This window comes from Gossypium hirsutum, chromosome A06 (genome assembly GCF_007990345.1).
Source record: "Gossypium hirsutum isolate 1008001.06 chromosome A06, Gossypium_hirsutum_v2.1, whole genome shotgun sequence".
NCBI classification, from domain to species: Eukaryota; Viridiplantae; Streptophyta; class Magnoliopsida; order Malvales; family Malvaceae; genus Gossypium; species Gossypium hirsutum.
The window spans coordinates 120,544,290-120,562,245 of record NC_053429.1 but is presented as its reverse complement, the minus strand read 5'-3'; the positions used below and the strand labels follow the sequence as shown (position 1 = coordinate 120,562,245).

At 33.4% G+C, this 17,956-nt stretch overlaps 1 non-coding gene across 1 annotated transcript; it reads left to right on the top strand.

The window, feature by feature from the left end:
* Positions 1 to 11,357: 11,357 nt before the first annotated feature.
* Positions 11,358 to 11,428, top strand: TRNAG-GCC (transfer RNA glycine (anticodon GCC)). Its single transcript has one exon. It is a non-coding gene; the product is annotated as a tRNA-Gly (tRNA).
* Positions 11,429 to 17,956: the final 6,528 nt, after the last annotated feature.

Below are 17,956 nucleotides of genomic sequence, written 5' to 3'. Positions count from 1 at the left end.
GAATAACAAAAAGATAAAATTGATTTTACCTCAGTTTCTGCAATGCATCGTCGAATTACTTGATCGAAACAGTATTTCCAAAGGTAGTGGAACACCTCTAACCCATCTCCGTTGTTGAATTAGGGTTATGGAGCATTACTAAACAAAACAAAATCTTTAAACTCAAAATGAACAATTAATTCATCTAAAATATAATTGAAATATATCTCAATCCATTCAAAACAAATATACAGGTTTAGGCCTTAAGTCGAGCTTTTGGGACCCTAAAAATAAATTCACAGCAAACAGGGATCAATTTGAACAAATATGAAAATTTTAAGAAAAAAATGAAAAAAATGAGAAAACAGGGTCATACGGCCATGTGACATAGCTAAGACCGTGTGGGCATTCGAAGTAAGGACACACGGTTGTGTCTCAACTTGTGGGTTCACCCGTGTGTGTATTCGAAATAAGGCCACACGACCGTATTACAGGCTGTGTGCTAGACCATAGATATATGTGATGTTAGATCATACGGCCGTGTTGCAGGTTGTGTGCCAGACCGTGCTTGAAACTATTTTAGAAGACACGGCCATGTGGTAGACCGTGTCTCAGAATGTGTAAAACTTGAACCTATCAACAATAAAGACACACGGCTTTGCAATCAGGCCGTGTGATATCCCATGGGTACCAAAATGTACCTTAAAACACAAGTTTACCAAAACTATTTTCTTGAGCCACTAGCATACCATTTGCCAATCTTAAAACCTATTCAATACACATCTAACCAAAACCAAAACATGCAAAAATCATACATATGCATCACGATTCCATCAATCAACTAATGTACCATCATTGGTACCATAATATACACATCCAAATAATTCAACTATAGAACATGGTTTTATAACTTCAATCTACATCAAACACTTAAGATTAATCCATTATAGACTCATGTAAACATAGTTCAAAACATAAACTTAATTTACTTATAAAAGTAACCAAAATGATCCATACTTGCTAAGCATTATAAGTCTGAACTCCTATTTATACAAAAGACATGAACACATCATGGTAACCAAATGACATACACAAAAGCCCTATACATGCCACTTTATACAAACCAAAATAAATCAAAATCTACCAAAATGATTGTTGGATACTGTGATAGGTCTCCGACGAGATTCCAACCGATCAAGCCTCCGATGATCTACAAAACAAGGAAAAACAAATACATAAGCTACAATGCTTAGTAAGTTCATTTAAGAGAACTCAACTTACCAAAAACATGATTTCAAGATTAACCATTCAAGCATTTTAATCCTTATATGCACAATTATTCCTATACACACCACATCAAAAGTTAGTAATTAAAAACATAATCAATTCAAAATTTCATACAAACCTTTGCTAAATGGTTCTTACCATAAATCTTTTTCAATAAACCTTTTCATATATTAACCTTTTTAGGGTAACAACTTTTTCAACCTTTTCATTTGATATCCATTTTGGATATATCCTTTTCAACCATTTCATTTAATATCCATTTTAGATATCTACCTTTTCAACATTTTCAAGAATTCGAAAATACCGAATGTAGTATCATGGTGTCTTTCAACCATGGTATTTACCTTTTCAAGTGTAATACTGTAAAGTATTTCAATCCCGATCCATTCCTTTTCACAATTCAAGGCAATCTCATACATCAAAACATAATTAGATATATACGAAAACTATCAAATATTCTTATAAATTCAATTGTAACATTTTAAAAAGAAGATACGAACTTACCTCGATAAAATAGTTGTAAAAACGAGGCCGATGATTAATCCACCACTTTAGCTTTTTCTTTGATCTAAGTCCGGTTGATTAGTACCTTGATCTAAATATGAATTTCATTTAATTAAGCATTTCAAGTAGCTTAAAACAACCAATTCCAACTTATAACCCCTTTTACTATTAATTACAATTTTACCCCTAACATTTTCACTATTATACAATTTAATCCTTAAGACCGTAACTTGCAAATTCACCATTTCTTATCCAACATATACTAACAAAATTTTCTTCCCTCCTATATCAAATCACATTTGTCCTGAATTCATAAAAATATACATCAAATTTATCATTTTAACAAATCAATTACTAAACTTTAAATTAACTAAAATTTACTTAAAAAAACATGTTCATTTAACAACCAAATTTAATAATCTATCATTTAACATCAAAACATACCCAAACTCTATCATGTAAAGTCCATCAACCTTTAATAACTTTACAAATTAACCTCAAGGCTACATAGTTTAAGTTAAAACGGGCTCAAAAACATAAAAATCATTAAAAACAGTGTTCAAACACATATCATGCACTAAAAGAATAGCTTGGTTGAACCTAGCTCCTCTGTTGCTATGGTTTTCAGTTGAAACAAGAAGGAAAAAAAATAAAGGTTGAAGATGACCACTTAATTTTCTTTCTTTTGTTTTAATTTTTCTCTTAATTTATTTACTAAAATAAACTTTTAAAAACCATTAATTTACACCAAAACCAATCCAATATCATCCACTAACTTAAGTATGACATAATCGCTATCCAAGTCCATAGATTTACCTATTTAAGGTTATTTAGTCCTTTTAATTAATAGAACTTAACTTTTTCACTTTTTTCAATTTGGTCCTTTTAACTAATTAACTATTCAAACCTTAAATTTCTTAATGAAAATTTAATACGACTCTAATACAACCCCATAGACTTTAAATAATCAATAAAAATACTAACTCAATTATCAGAATAGTGGTCCCGAAACTACTATTTTCAGTTACAGGTAAGGGTCATCCCAAATTTAGTATCGCGATCTGCGTTTAATCTTATCCTTTTTGAATCGTGATAAATTAGAAGAAATGATACCCGTAGCAAGGAAGTTTACCATGTCTGCGTACAAAGGAAAAATTTTCTATGCAGAAAGTAGACTTTTATTTGGGAAATCATCTGTAAGAGGTGCGACCTTTTTTGATAGGGGTATTCGACTCAAATGATTAGCTACCAAATTCTCACGTCCTTTATTATCCTTAATCTCAAGAATGAATTCTTGAAAAAGTAAAATCCATCTAATAAGTCTTGGCTTCGCTTCTTTTTTACCAATCAAATATTTAAGAGCTAAATGGTCAGAGAAAACAACAATTTTAGTTCCTAATAAATATAATCAAAACTTTTCCAAAACAAAAACTATAGCTAAAAATTCTTTTTTAGTGGTGGAATAGTTGCTTTGAGCGGCATCCAAGGTCTTAGATGTGTAAGAGATAATATGCGGTTCCTTTTCGATTCTTTGTCTAAGGACTGTTCCTACACTGTGGTCACTTGCGTCACACATGATTTTGAAAGGATGATTCCAATTTGGTGGTTGAACTATGGGTGCCAAAATAAGTTTGTGTTTGAGCGTGTCAAACGCATCCTTACAGGATTGATCAAACTCAAATTCTTTTTCTTTCTGTAAGAGGTTATAGAGCAGTTTTGCAATATTTGAAAATTCTTTAATGAATCGCCTGTAAAAACCTGCATGACCAAGAAAAAACGAATCTCCCTCACAGTTGTAAGGTATGTAAGTGAGTTAATAACATCAATTTTTACCTTATCAACCAAAATTGCATTAGTAGAAATGACTTTTTTTTTATAAATGGACAGAGGTATAACGTTAATAGATATACCTAAGTCGCACATAGCTTTTTTAATTCCAACACTACCTGTTCTGCAAGATATACAGAACATAAATTGATCCTCACATTTAGGTGGCATTTTCTTTTGTAAAATAGCAGAGACATTTTCTTCGACACTCACCTTCTCATTACCTAGGAGCTTCTTCTTACTAGTGCATAATTCTTTTAAGAATTTTGCATATCGTGGAATTTGCTTAATTGCATCAAGAAGAGGAATGTTGATTTCTACCTTTCAAAAAGTGTCAAGGATCTCGTTTTCTTCTCGTTCTTTCTTAAATTGGACGAGTTTTCCAAGAAATGGAGGTAGTACTGTAAATAGTTTCTGTGGTGCCGACTCCGTTGGAGTCTCTGAGTCATGTTTTTTTTCTTGTCTAGAGTCATGGGTACAACTTGTGCTAGGTACGGGTTCCAAAACCGTCCCATTTTTCAATGTCATAGCACTTGCATTATGTCGAGCATTAGGTTCAGTTTGAGATTACAACTTACTTTAGGAGTCCAAACGGCTAACCGTGAATGCAAGCTTGCTCACTTGCTTATCTAATTCTTGCAAATGCATGTCAATTCTCTGTTGAAGCTTTTCAGTACTATTGGCTAGACTTTCTACTATGGTTTCCAAAGATGATTTTGGAGGTGGTAATTGTTAATTCGAAAGCGGCCTTTGTTGGTATGACTGATTGAATCGAGGATTCGACCCATAACTTAGATTTGGATGATCCTTTCACCCCCATAGTATAGGTGTATGAATAGGGATCATTTTGCTTTTGGGGTGGCCCTGGAAAGTTTCGAACAACATTTTCTTGTTTTGTCGAACCCTCATGTAAAATCAGACATGAGTCTGTCGGATGATCTGTCATAGCACAAATTTAACGTAACTATGCTGGGCTTGTTTTTTCTGTAAGTAAAATTTGAACAACATTAGTAAGTTTATCAATTTTATCTTCTAAAGATAGAAAACTTAACCCATGAACCCATTTCATTGGTTTTGTAGCTGGTTGGAATTTTTGAAAATTTGCAGCCATGGTCTAAATCAACTCACTCGCTCTTTAAGGCATCATATTTACAAGTGCCCTTCCACTAGCATTAATAGCACGTTTATTTTGCATATTTTACGTGTTCAAATCAACTAATTCTTGAAATATTTCTATCTAAATTGGTGATTTTATGTTTAAATTTTGTCAGGAATGAAATTCGGATGCTTTAATTCAAAGAAAAGTAGAAAAAATTAAATTAGAGCATGGGCAATAGAAGAAGGGCCAAATAAAAAATTTGGAGACATTTAAGGGCTGATCAGATTTTTTACCTTGTAAAAACCATATTTAGAAAAGAAAATCAGATGGGTTAGCCTAATTTTAATATATGGTTTATGTATAAATAGGGTGTATGGTGGCCTTTGAAAGACACCTTGAATACCTAGAAATTGAATAGAGAAAAATTAATTCATTTTTTTCTTTCTTTTCACACGTGAAGTAGAGGCATTTTGCTAACTTTTATTTCCATTTTAATATTTTGGCTTAATTTCTCTCAAAGTCCCTTTTTCCTTTCTATTTTTCACCATTTCCATTTAAACCATTTCCATACACCGACCAAGCATGATTAATTTCATAATTAATTTCATGCTTCATTAAATTTCTAACTTAGCTTTCGGTAAGTATTCTTTCAAGTTAAGAATCGTGAGAAATGAATCCACACTAAAAATATTTCATAATGGTATTCACCATCTCTTCAGAATATAGGATAGTACAAGTCTGTCCCTTAAGAATATAGGATAGTACAAGTCTATCCCTTAAAGTTAGTTCGATTTCAACACAACGTGCATGTTGGGTTGAAGTTGTTTTGGCGTACAGTTGAGAAGACAAGTTGGTCGTGCTGTATTTGGATTCCCGCAAACAAATTGACGTGTACTAGCGGGATCATACTAGTGGGATTTTCATCAAGGGAGATAGTAATCGGATTTAAACGTCCTTGCAGTTGAGGTTGTTAATCTAAGTTGAATTCTTTAGAACGCAAGGCTGTCGGGGTCTTAAATTGTGAACGCGTGTATCGCAGTTAGACAATCAGTAATGGTTGATTTGCAGGTTGTACCAGAATCAACTACGAAAGGAAGAGCTGGCAGTTAGGACATTCTTGATCGCTATAACTAACTTATGGTTTGGAAGAGAAAATCTATTTTCAAGGACCGATTCGGAAACCGGAATTCACCGAGTCTAAGCTAAGGCTTTATATTTCTTTTTAGAAAATTCAAATCACTTTCTTATTCTATCTTAATTTCAATTAATATAATTGTTTATTTATGCTATCTCACTTATTTAATTTTTAAATATTTTCAACTACCCTAATTTCTAAACATTTTCAATTTCTAGTGTATTCATGTGTATTTTTCAAAAGCCACCACACACCCTATTTATATATATCATATACTAAAATTAGCCTAACTCACTTAACAACTAATTACATGAAATAAAATAAAAATCATATTTTCTTTTTCTAAATATGAATTTTACAAAGTAAAAAAATCTGATCAGCCCTTAAATGTCTCAAAAATTTTTATTCGACCCCTCTTTTATTGCTTATGCTCCAATTTAGTCCTTTTCTGCTTATTTTTGAATTAAAGCATTTGAATTTTGTTCATGACAAAATTAAACATAAAATCACCAATTTAGCAAGAATTATTTCAATAATTATTTGATTGAACATGTAAAATATGGAAAATAAACATACTATCAATGTGTTATATTTTTTAAAATTTGTTTTTATATAAAAAAATCTAATGTGGACAGAGTCGAACTTGAGTTTAGCATTTTTAATTTGGTCGGATTTGGGTAGAATTGTAGACCTATTTTTTGGGTTGAACTAAACCCAAGCCTAAAAAATAGATTTGAAATTTTACATCGACTCGACTCATAATTAGACATACTTGTGAGATACCAGAGTGAAATATTGTTATGCTAAAATTTTCTCACTTTAAGTGTTAAAAATAACACACCTACCCATATGCAATATTTTCTCTTGCCGCTAGAGGTGAGTATTCGATTGAGTCGAGTCGGATAGAGTCAAAAAGTTTCGAGTTAGTTGAGTTTATGAATCCTATTTTAACAACTGAACTCAATTTGAATTTTTCTAATCAAATCGAATCAAGTTAAAAAATTTCGAGTTGAGTTAACAAATCTTATTATTTATACTCAATGTTGCATTTACATGGACTGATTATTTAACTAGTAGACGAAGTGCAAGATTATTTAACTACATAAACAATATAATGGTTTTGCCTAACTTAATGAGTAAACATTTATCAAAATGTCATAGTTTTGCTTTTTAACTTAATGATTTTGACTTTTAACTTTAGAAAAGGTAAATATTTATCAAAACGACGTAGTTTTATCTTTTCTTATTTAGATTTTCGGATAACTCGAATTGTGTAATTCATATTTGAGTTAAACTTAATTTTTTATTCGAGATGATCCGAACAACTTGATTAAATCAAATAATTTGAACTATTTAATTCAAAATTTGAATTTTTTTTCAAGTTTTTCGACTAGAATCGGATTTTGCCCTTCCCTACTTGCCATAATGATAAAATGATTATTTTTTCCAGTTCCATCTGAGTAGAAACATAAAAGCTATAATTAAATAATACCATACTTTATTGATTTAATTTAATTTATTTCTTTGTTTTTAAATTTTTTGTATAAAGATAATAGAAATTAAAAAGTGAATTTTAATTTTAAACTAAATAAATCTTAAAACATTTAAAATAAATTTTTATTAAGGGGAAAGTTGGGGTTAGAAGTGAGCAGAAATTAATTAAAATTTATTTAATTGATTCATTCAGTCAAGTTGAAGTCAAGTTGATGTCAATTTAACCATTGTCTCGATTAAAAATGATATGCAAATTAACTTAACCAACTTATGATAAGTTACTTTGATTAAATTGATTAAACTTAAATTCACTAGTCCAACTCTAAAAAACACTTACCATTTGAAATAAAACCCAAATGCTCACCCTTGGCAAGGGCAGATGATTTGTTGTGACATGTAAATTTGGTGCAAAAAATAACTTGCGGATCATTTTAATTAACCAGGAAATGTGAGAGTTGTGTTAGATACAAGTAGAAACACAAATATATATATACTTTTTTAGCACCTTTTGAACCCTAATTCATATAGTTTTATAGTGATTTTTGTCAAAATACATATTAATTTTAAAAATAATTAAATTACAGATAAATTATTAACATAATAAATTTTAATTATTTTATAATGAATTTTTACAAAGTTAATTTAATTTTGACAGATTGGCACAAAGGGTCAAATTTGACTCAACATACACCTCATAAGACTTGAATAGTGGGTTGATTTTTTTATACCGAGTGAACCAATAGCAAGAATAAATAATTTTCTAAATCCAAATGATGATCATTTTAAACTTTATATTTAATTTTTATCCAAAGTTTAGTTGGGTTAAAAATTAATATAAAGCTTAAAAGAGAAAGTGGCACAATGTGTTAAAGCATTAAAGACAAATCCAATAAGAAAATTTGCATCCCAAAACTGACCCACTAAGCTGATAAAACTAATTGCAAAACAACCCTCAAGTTACCTTAAAAACCCATTCAAACCTTTCCACTTTTTGTGCTTTTAAAAAATGTTGTAAGCTATAAATTTAGCAAAGTTTGAAACATTCAAACTTTGCATCAATGTGTGGCCGGCCAAGGGGGTATATGGCTGCTGATTTTTTGCTATTTTTAGCAGCCAATCCCACCTATAAATACCTCATTCATCTGTTCATTCAACACATCTTTCATTTCACACTTCCAAAACCTCTATTTTCCTTCTCTCTCTTACTCACTTTTTCCTTTCCAAAACCTCTCTTTGTTTTTCATTTTTTCTCTTCTATTTTCCTTTGCTAATTTCGCTCTTAGAAAAGAGTCTTTCAACCACCTTGGGTAGCAGCATTCAACTGCTTATAGAAGCCTTGGAACAATAAAATGAGCGAAGAAGGAGAGGAGCAAATTAGTCTGACTTCGGAGAAACACTGGATTTGATTCTAGTTTCCTATCCTTTAACTTTCTTTGTTGTTGTTATGAACATGTTTATGAATATTTGTTATGTTGTTATTATAAATTTAATTAACGTGGCTTAAATTTAATTCGTGCTAGGTTGATTGCATTTCGTCTACTTAAGTTATTAAAATCATGTTTGTGTTGTTATAGGTCTTGGTAAATTGTTTGATTAAGTAAAACCATGATTATACTTGCATTATAATTATAAGGTAACTAATGAGTTAATTATTCATCGTATTGAAATTGTAATTAATTAATACTCTACTTAATCAGTGCATGTTTAATCTTCTAAGGTAGCTGAGGGTTAAATTAGCAACGGTATTAAACGGTACATTAGCCTTGCATAACTTGCAAGATTATTGTGATTAAACTATTTCAACATGGAAATATATTGTTACTTGACGTAATATTTTACTTGCTTATTAAAATTGATTAATTGTTTGAATTGGCATAGTAATTTGTTCAAGAGATTAATTAATTTGGTAAGTTTGTATATGCTATAGTTAACAAATTACTAAGTTGCCATGAATATGTTCGTAACAACATGAACATTGTTTTAGTAATAAAAAGTTAAGAAATGTAATTGATCTAACACAATTATGTCATACTGATTAAACTTCTTTTTTAGAAATTGTGCTTTGCAATTTTTACCTTTTAATTTTCTTAGTTAATTTACTTAGTAAAAATCTAGTTTTATTAAACCTTTTTCTTTCAAAACAAATATTTTCTTTCACCAAAGTGTTTTTAATTGCATTTTATAAATATATTTTTACACAGTACCTATAGTTATGATAACTCGACATTTACTTGTTACTTTATTACTTGTTGCGATTGTGTACACTTACACATTTCCATTGTTCAAACAAATATTGGCTCGCTTGTTCCAATTCCTAGAGCAATAGGTGCATTATAATAGGGAACAGGTATTGTGCTTGGAAGATTTGGCAACGTTGCCTCGATATGAAGAGCTTGACTTACCTGATTGATGGTCTTAGTTCGAGATTTGGGTGTGCCACTACTCCAAAACTATATATATCGGATTCTTCGCTAGCCTTGCCCGAAGATAGACATTCAAGAGCAATGTGTCCCACCCCTGCTAAAAGAGTGTTTTTTAACCCTTTTGAATGATCAACTAGCCTAGCTAATCCGTAGTCTCCGAGTTTATCATCAAAGCTAGAATCCAACATAATGTTGTTGGTCTTGATATCTCTATGTAATACACAGTAATCTCCTTCTTCATACAGATACAGCAATGCCGATGTTAAGTCTTGCACGATTTTGTATCGTGTTTCCCATGTCAATAAGCTTTTTCCTTTAGAAATCCTGCTTACAGCATCGGTTGCTGAAAAATCAGGGCTGCTGCTTCAAGTAAGATTCTGACCCGAAGGGTCTTGTGCATGCACAAGAGTGCAATTGCTGACCCGGCCATGAGCGTAACTCAGTGCAAAGACTGTCAACACATTGTCCCATCTCATGGGGGGAACACCAAGTTCTTTTCAAGCAGCATTATGAGCATCGAGGGACTCTTTTACTAAAATTTCACAAACTTACTGGAAAGACTAGCACAGTTAAGGCTTGAATCCAAAAGGTTAGTGAGATTTGAAACATGTTCATGTTGGATTTCAATGGATATAATTGATGATTGATTAAGGAACACAAATGGAGAAATTATTGATTAGTTAAAGGTAAAAAAAAAAAAGGAAAAAAAAAACATTTTTGTACTAATATGATTGAAGAGAGTTGTAAGTTGAACCCCACAAGGAAGATGCTGCCACACCTGTAATGCAGAAAGGTCAATTTGATCACAGCTAGAGATGTCAACGTGCTAAAAAAAATTTTCAACTCTAGGCTAGTTTTTGGGCTTGCACCACCTGCTCAAAAATCCCTTTCATTATTCAAAAAATAATAATATATTAAAAATATATTTTTAATTGATATTTATATACTTTTATAATTAAATATAAATTTAAAATATTTTTTTATTATTTAAATTAAATTCAAGCTGGAGTAGTCTAGTCCCAAAGTGCATTAATCTTTACTCAAGTTTGATCCAAGTTATGTCGAATGAGCTACCTGACCTTTGGACAGATCTAATCACAATTAATGTTGACAAAATTTTATACTAATATGTAACACGTTAAATATTATTTATTATTATTTTTAAAAATTTAAAATATTTCATGTATAATTAAATTTACAAATAATTCATTAATTATTAAAAGTAAAAATATTTAAAATGTATATTTTATGTATACTTATATTAAATTATTTAAATATTATTTAAATTAAATTATTTTTAATTTCTAACATAATAAATATTTTAAATTTTCATCCTAATTTTTTACAGTAACGTCAAACATATGAAATTAATAAACTATATTCTTTCGTGAACATTCTAAAAACACTTGATACCAACGCTAAACTAAATTAAGTCATATCATTTGGACGTTATGGCAAAATCGAATCTCTTTCAAACTCTTCTTCCTTTTTTTCTTTTCCGTTCACACAATCAAATTCCTTTCATGAATCCATCATTCTCAAAATATTTCTCTTCTTTTTTTTTTATGATTATATTAACATAGAAACTTATAGTCCAGAATATCAAAGAGCACCAGTGGTCTAGTGGTAGAATAGTACCCTGCCACGGTACAGACCCGGGTTCAATTCCCGGCTGGTGCAGCCTACTCTTTTTTGGAACTGGACCATGCACTCAAACTGTTTGGTCAAATTCCTGCACCGAAAGAGTTGCAATGAGATCTGTTACTGTTGACACCATTTTTTGGATGAAAACGGGGTCAACTTGGGTTTTGGAAAATGAAAACAAAAATGGGAGTCGCCACCAATCTTTTTTTTATGAGGTGTGATTGGATTACCTCGAAAAATGGTTGTTATAATAAACGGTTTGATTTTATTAAAACAACGGTTTTGGTCCACGAAATTTAGAAAACGGGTTCAGGAGTCGGTTACGCACGAGGAAGGATTAGCACCCTCGATACGCCCAAAATTGGTACCTAGTTGATTACTTAATGTCTTAATGTCGAAAATTGAGAATTTAAAAGAATTTTAAAAATACGATCCTTGTATTAAAGTGTTGAAAATTTTGGGAAAAGAGGGGCACGTTCCACGTTAATCGAGAAAGAAAGCATCATATCCAGTAAGTTAGGACACAATGTCTCGAATTCCCGATATGCGAATAAATGTCAAAATTTACTTATTTAAAAGATGTTTAATTATCTTGGATTAAAAAAGGGATCATGTCCAGCGAGTTAAGACACGATCTTTTTTATTCCCGAGATCATTTAAAACTTAAGTTTGAAAAGATTCGTGTAATAAAGTTTAAAAGAATATTCAATTGTTTAAATCAAATGAAGAAATCGCAACCCAATACGTTAGGGCACAATTTCTCAAAATATTAAACATTGAATATTACATGTATTTCAAAAAATCATCATCTCGAGAAAACAACGTGTCACATCCAATGAGTTAGGATACAACATATTGAATTCTCGATAACGAGCTTTTTATCATTTTTTAAAAGAATAATCTCGATTATTTAGGTTCAACGAAGAAAATCGGAACCCAATACGTTAGGGCTTGATTCTCTCGAAGATCTAAAACACCGAATATTACTTATTTTTAAAATTTCTTTTTTGAAATCTAAATAAAAAATTTGGTGTAATGGAAATGATGATGATATAAGCAAAATAATACAAACAAAGGCTACTAAGTAAAAATAAATACAGAGACGAACTAATATAATACACAATTATAAGCATATTAAAACATTCATTCTAAATAATGAAAATGTAAATGAAGAAATAAACAAAGAAAATGTATATAACTATAAAATATAAAATATATATGTGTTATAAAATATGAAAATGTGAGTATTTACACATACATGAGTAGATTATAAAACATAAAAATATATAATAAAAGTATGTATATTACAAGAACGTGTATATGTACATAAATATGAAAATTTTAAGATAGAACAATGTGCATATATATATATATACTTATACAAATTAAAAAAAATATATACATACATATATTATAAAAATTTATTCACATATACATACATGCTTGAAATTGTAAAATAATAACAAGAATATGTATATAAACATATATGAAACATGAGATGTACGAATGTATGTATATAGATACGGATGGTAGAAATATAGGCATATAAATATAAATACTTAAAATGTATATATAAATACATACATAAATTATAAAATAGATAATATAGTCATGTATATATATTATTAAATATTAGACATATATATGTATATATATATATAGTAAGATTTAAAGTAAGAAGACAATAATAAAAAACATCACATTCAAATGACAAAATAACCAAAAATAAAGAAAAAGGATTAAAATACAACTTAAACTAAATTGGCAGGATAAATTTAAAAAATAAACCAAACGTAGGGACTAATTTCAAAGGCGCGAAAGAAGCTAAGGATTAACTGGGGAAATATCCCGCACCAACCAAACGGCGCCGTTCCAAGGAAGTGCACATACATGGTCTGGGGATTAAAATAAAACAAAAGGAAATTTTGAGGCCGAAATTGCAAATAATAAAAGAATTGCATTAAAAACGCCATAAAGGCGGAGGGGCTTATTTCGCAAATATCCCCTCAAGCCTAAACACGCGGATCCTTGGGGCCCAACGGGTCAACACGCGGGTCATGCTCAATACGGCGCCGTTTTGGAGCCACTGATCAGACTCCAAACGGCGTCGTTTCACACATCACATAAGGGTCAAATGAACCCTAATCTGGCAGCCACCCATTCAGTTTTAACAAAAAAAGAAAAAGAAACAACAATAAAACAGAGAGCCCGAATGCTCTCCCTTTCTGCGCCTCTCTCGGTCTTTAGGCTTAGACCTCCGTCTCCGCCTCCATGGCCAGTGGCCGGAGTCGCGCGAGAGCGGTCTCTCTCTTTGCGGCGTCCTTGAAGGCTAAGCCTTCTCAACCACGACATCAAAAGGAAAAGGGATGAAACGCCTCTTTCGGCCCAACTCCGACGGCGGCAAGGGTGGGGCTCCGACACTAGCCCATCGAAGCAATAAGGTATTTCATTTCCCTTTTAGTTCCGTTTATTTTATTGAACAATTGCAGAGAAAAAAAAAGCAATAAATAAAGATTAAAGTGAATAAGAAACAAGAACAGAGAAAAAACGGGAGTCAACCTTTTTGATCTGTTTTTTCTTTTTTTCAATTTGAAAATGCAGTGTCCATTGCAAATGTACAGAGATATTGTTTTTCTTTTATATCCCATTTACATTGTATTTTAGTTGTATTCTTTGCATTATCTGTTGTGTGCTCCGACTTTCTCTGCCATTTTGCAGGTGTTGATGAAGCTAGGCACGGTGGGTGGCGATGGGACAAGGCAGAGGGAGGGATGCGGCGCTAGGTTTGGCTAGGGTTTCATTTTTCTGAAACCCTAGTTGGGTTTTTAGGGGGAATTGGGCTCGGGTTTTGGGTCAGGTTTTAGATGGGTTTGGTTTATTTTGTAATTGGGCTTGTAACGGGTAGTGGGCCACCGGGTAAATGGGCCTGCAACAGCTGCCCCTCTTTGCTCATTGTCGTGTAACGAGAATAGAGCAAAGACCAAGAAAGGCCAATTTTGCCCGGTCGCCTGTTTTGGACTCGTCGTGGTACTTTTCTTCTAGTAGCTTCACTCCAGTCCACTGTGTCTTGTTGCTTCAATCCATTCCACTGCACTTCAAGAAGAGATATGACCTGTGGCTTCAATCCATTCTGCTGTAACTCCAGGAGGTAAGGTCCATCATTTTGACCCGCTCCACTGCAACTTCAGGGAGATCGGACTCATATATTCAACTTGCCCCCCTTCACTTCAAGGGGATAAGATTCGTGACTTCAACCTGCTTTACTGCAACTTCAGAGAGACAAGGTTTGTGACTTCGCTTCCGTCTATTCCACTACAACTTTAGGGGAATAAGATTAGACATGATAAGAATTGCTATCTACTGTCCGCTCCGCTACAACTTTAGGGGGGCATGACTTGTCATTTTCAGTCTATTCCACTGCATCTTCAGGGAAATAAGACTTGATGCGATCTACTCTGCTGTAACTTCAGGGAGATAAGATCCTTTATTTTAATCCGCTCCACTGTAACTTCAGGGAGATAGGATAGTGTCTTCAATCTGCTCCGCTGTAATCTCAGGGAGATAAGATTTCTGGCCTCAATCTGCTCCACTGTAACCTCAGGGAGATAAGATCTGAAATTCTTTAGTCTGTTCCACTGCAATCTCAGGGAAATAAGACCTGGTGCGATCTGCTCTACTGTAACTTCAGAGAGATAAGATCCTTTAATCCGCTCCACTGTAATCTCAGGGAGATAGGATTACTATATTCAATCTGCTCCGCTGTAATCTCAGGGAGATAAGATCTGCAATTCTTTGGTCTGTTCCACCGTAATCTCAGGGGAATAAGACCTTTTATAATGAACCTAATTATGCTTAATGATTAAGATGACATTATCAAAATGAAACAAATGCTCCTAACTAGATGTGTATGAATGACATGCAAAATGTCATGAAAACGATTCCTTAATGCTTAGGTTATCATCACACAAAAGCTTATTAAGGCTTTATCACTGACGCGCTACACCGCCTTCTTGCTCGGTTAGCATATCCAAAGAAACACTTAATCTGATTGCCCCCACTGTGCACGTCAAAGTTCAATCCACTGGGACATAAAATTTGTACCATCAATCTCCCACTGTAACCCAAGGGTGGAAAGGTATGGCTTTTCTCAATCTTCTCCTATCGCAATTCAATGACATTGAATGTGAAACTCTTTGGTCCTTTACCTCATCCCCAAGGTGTCATACCAAATGCTCATGCACAAATGCAGAATTTTCTTCTCCTAGAAGACCTTTTCTTCTTGCCTGGTAAACATCGTTTTTTGGTTCATTGAAGCTTTGCCACCAACACGACATCTTGTCATTTTGTTCAATCAATGTTTAGACAACAAAATCTGAAAAGATAGTTTTTAACTTAGACTCTTCCTTCTTAGATATTTCCAACCTTTAAAATTGGCGTGTTCTAAACAATAGTCCTGTTTCAGGTTCCTATATTATTTAGAACTTTTCAGAGTAATATGCAAAACTTCCTTTGTGAACGTTTTATTAGTCCATTAATCATTATTCCAATGCAACATGTTTGCAAAAAGGTCATAACAATAGATAAGAATAAAGTTGGTTCTGATCATAACTCAAATAAAACATCAAAGATGGCGAAAGAAAGGTAACAAATAAGTGGATTGAGAATGTGTATTTTCACAAAAAGAAAGGAAGAAAGGATGTATTTTCAAGAATACACATAAGAACTAGGTGCCCCAGTTATCGCAGATTGAGTTTCTCTGTACAAACTTTCCGAAGACCCTTCTGAGTTTGACAGGTGTTCAGGAGATCTGCAATACTCTGTCAATGCTTCAAGGCGTTGCATATCCTTTCTTGTTGGTTCAAGTAAAGGAAGATCATCATATCCCCCCCGATCAAAATTTGATCCGCTCCAGTCCTGACGTTCCAGTCCTGCCCAATACTTGAGTCGCCCTTTTCGGGTTTTCGACTCAAGCCCTCTTTGGTCTCAAAGTGCCCTTTACGGGTTTTCACCTTAGCCTCTCCAAAGTCCCCCTTTTTTTTTTTTTAGGAAGCAAAGCGCCCTTCACGGGTTTTCACTTTGGTTCCGCTTTCTTTCAAGTGAAGTATTTCTTGACGGAATCTGCGTTTACAGGATTTGGTAGACTTTTGCCATCCATCTCGCATAGGATCAAAGCTCCACCGGAAAAGGCCTTCTTTACAACATAAGGGCCTTCCCAATTTGGCATCCATTTTCCTCTAAAATCTTTTTGTATAGGAAGAATCTTTTTAGTACCAAGTCCCCTTCGCGAAATTCTCGGGGGCGAACCTTTTTATTATAAGCTCGCATCATTCGTTTCTGGTACATTTGCCCATGGTGAATAGCCCTTAGCCTCTTTTCCTCTATTAGGTTCAACTGATCGTACTGAGATTGGATCCAATCGGCTTTATCCAACTGTAGCTCAGATAACACCCGTAGAGAAGGGATTTCAACTTCAATGGGTAATACTGCCTCCATTCCATAAACCAGAGAAAAAGGCGTTGCCCCAGTAGAAGTTCTGATAGATGTTCGATAGGCAAGGAGAGCAAATGATAATTTCTCATGCCAATCCTGGTAGGTTTCAGTCATTTTCCCCACAATCCTTTTAATGTTTTTATTGGCCGCCTCCACTGCACCATTCATTTTTGGACGATACGGCGATGAGTTATGATGCTTAATTTTAAATTTGCTACAAACTTCAGCTATTGTGCTATTATTCAAGTTCATCGCATTGTCAGATATGATCCTCTCAGGCATTCCATATCGACAAATAATCTCCTTCTTCAAGAATTTGCTGACTACTGCTTTCGTGACATTTGCATATGAAGCAGCCTCCACCCACTTGGTAAAGTAATCAATTACTACGAAGATGAAGCGATGCCTATTAGAAGCCTTTGGTGATATTGGCCCAATAACATCCATACCCCACATGGAAAACGGCCAAGGAGAGGTCATGACGTGAAGAGGTGAAGGGGGCGCGTGTATTTTGTCTCCGTAAATTTGGCATTTGTGGCACTTCCTGGCATGATCAATACAATCTCCTTCCATGGTGGGCCAATAGTACCCAAATCTCATGATCTGTCTGGCCATCGTGAAACCACTGGCGTGCGTCCCACAAATACCCTCATGGACTTCTTCCAAAATTTTCTTGGCTTCCACAGCATCCACACATCTTAACAGTACTTGATCCTTCCTTCTTTTATATAACACTTCTCCATCTAAGACATATTCAATGGCTATCTTTCTCAGAGTTCTTTTGTCATTCTCTGTCGCTTGATCAGGGTATTCCCGATTCTTTACATATTGTAGGATGCTCTGATACCAAGGACAATCATCTTTTCTCTCCTTCTCAATATTGCAGCAATTAGCCGGGGTCTCAGAGATACTCATCTGAACAGGCCTCATTGCCTCAAGTCTATTCACCTGAATCATCGAAGCTAGAGTAGCTAATGCATCAGCCATTTGGTTTTCCTCCCGTGGGAGGTAATAGAAGGTGATATCGTCAAACTCCTCAGCCAATTCAAGAACTAGTTTTCTATAACCAATTAG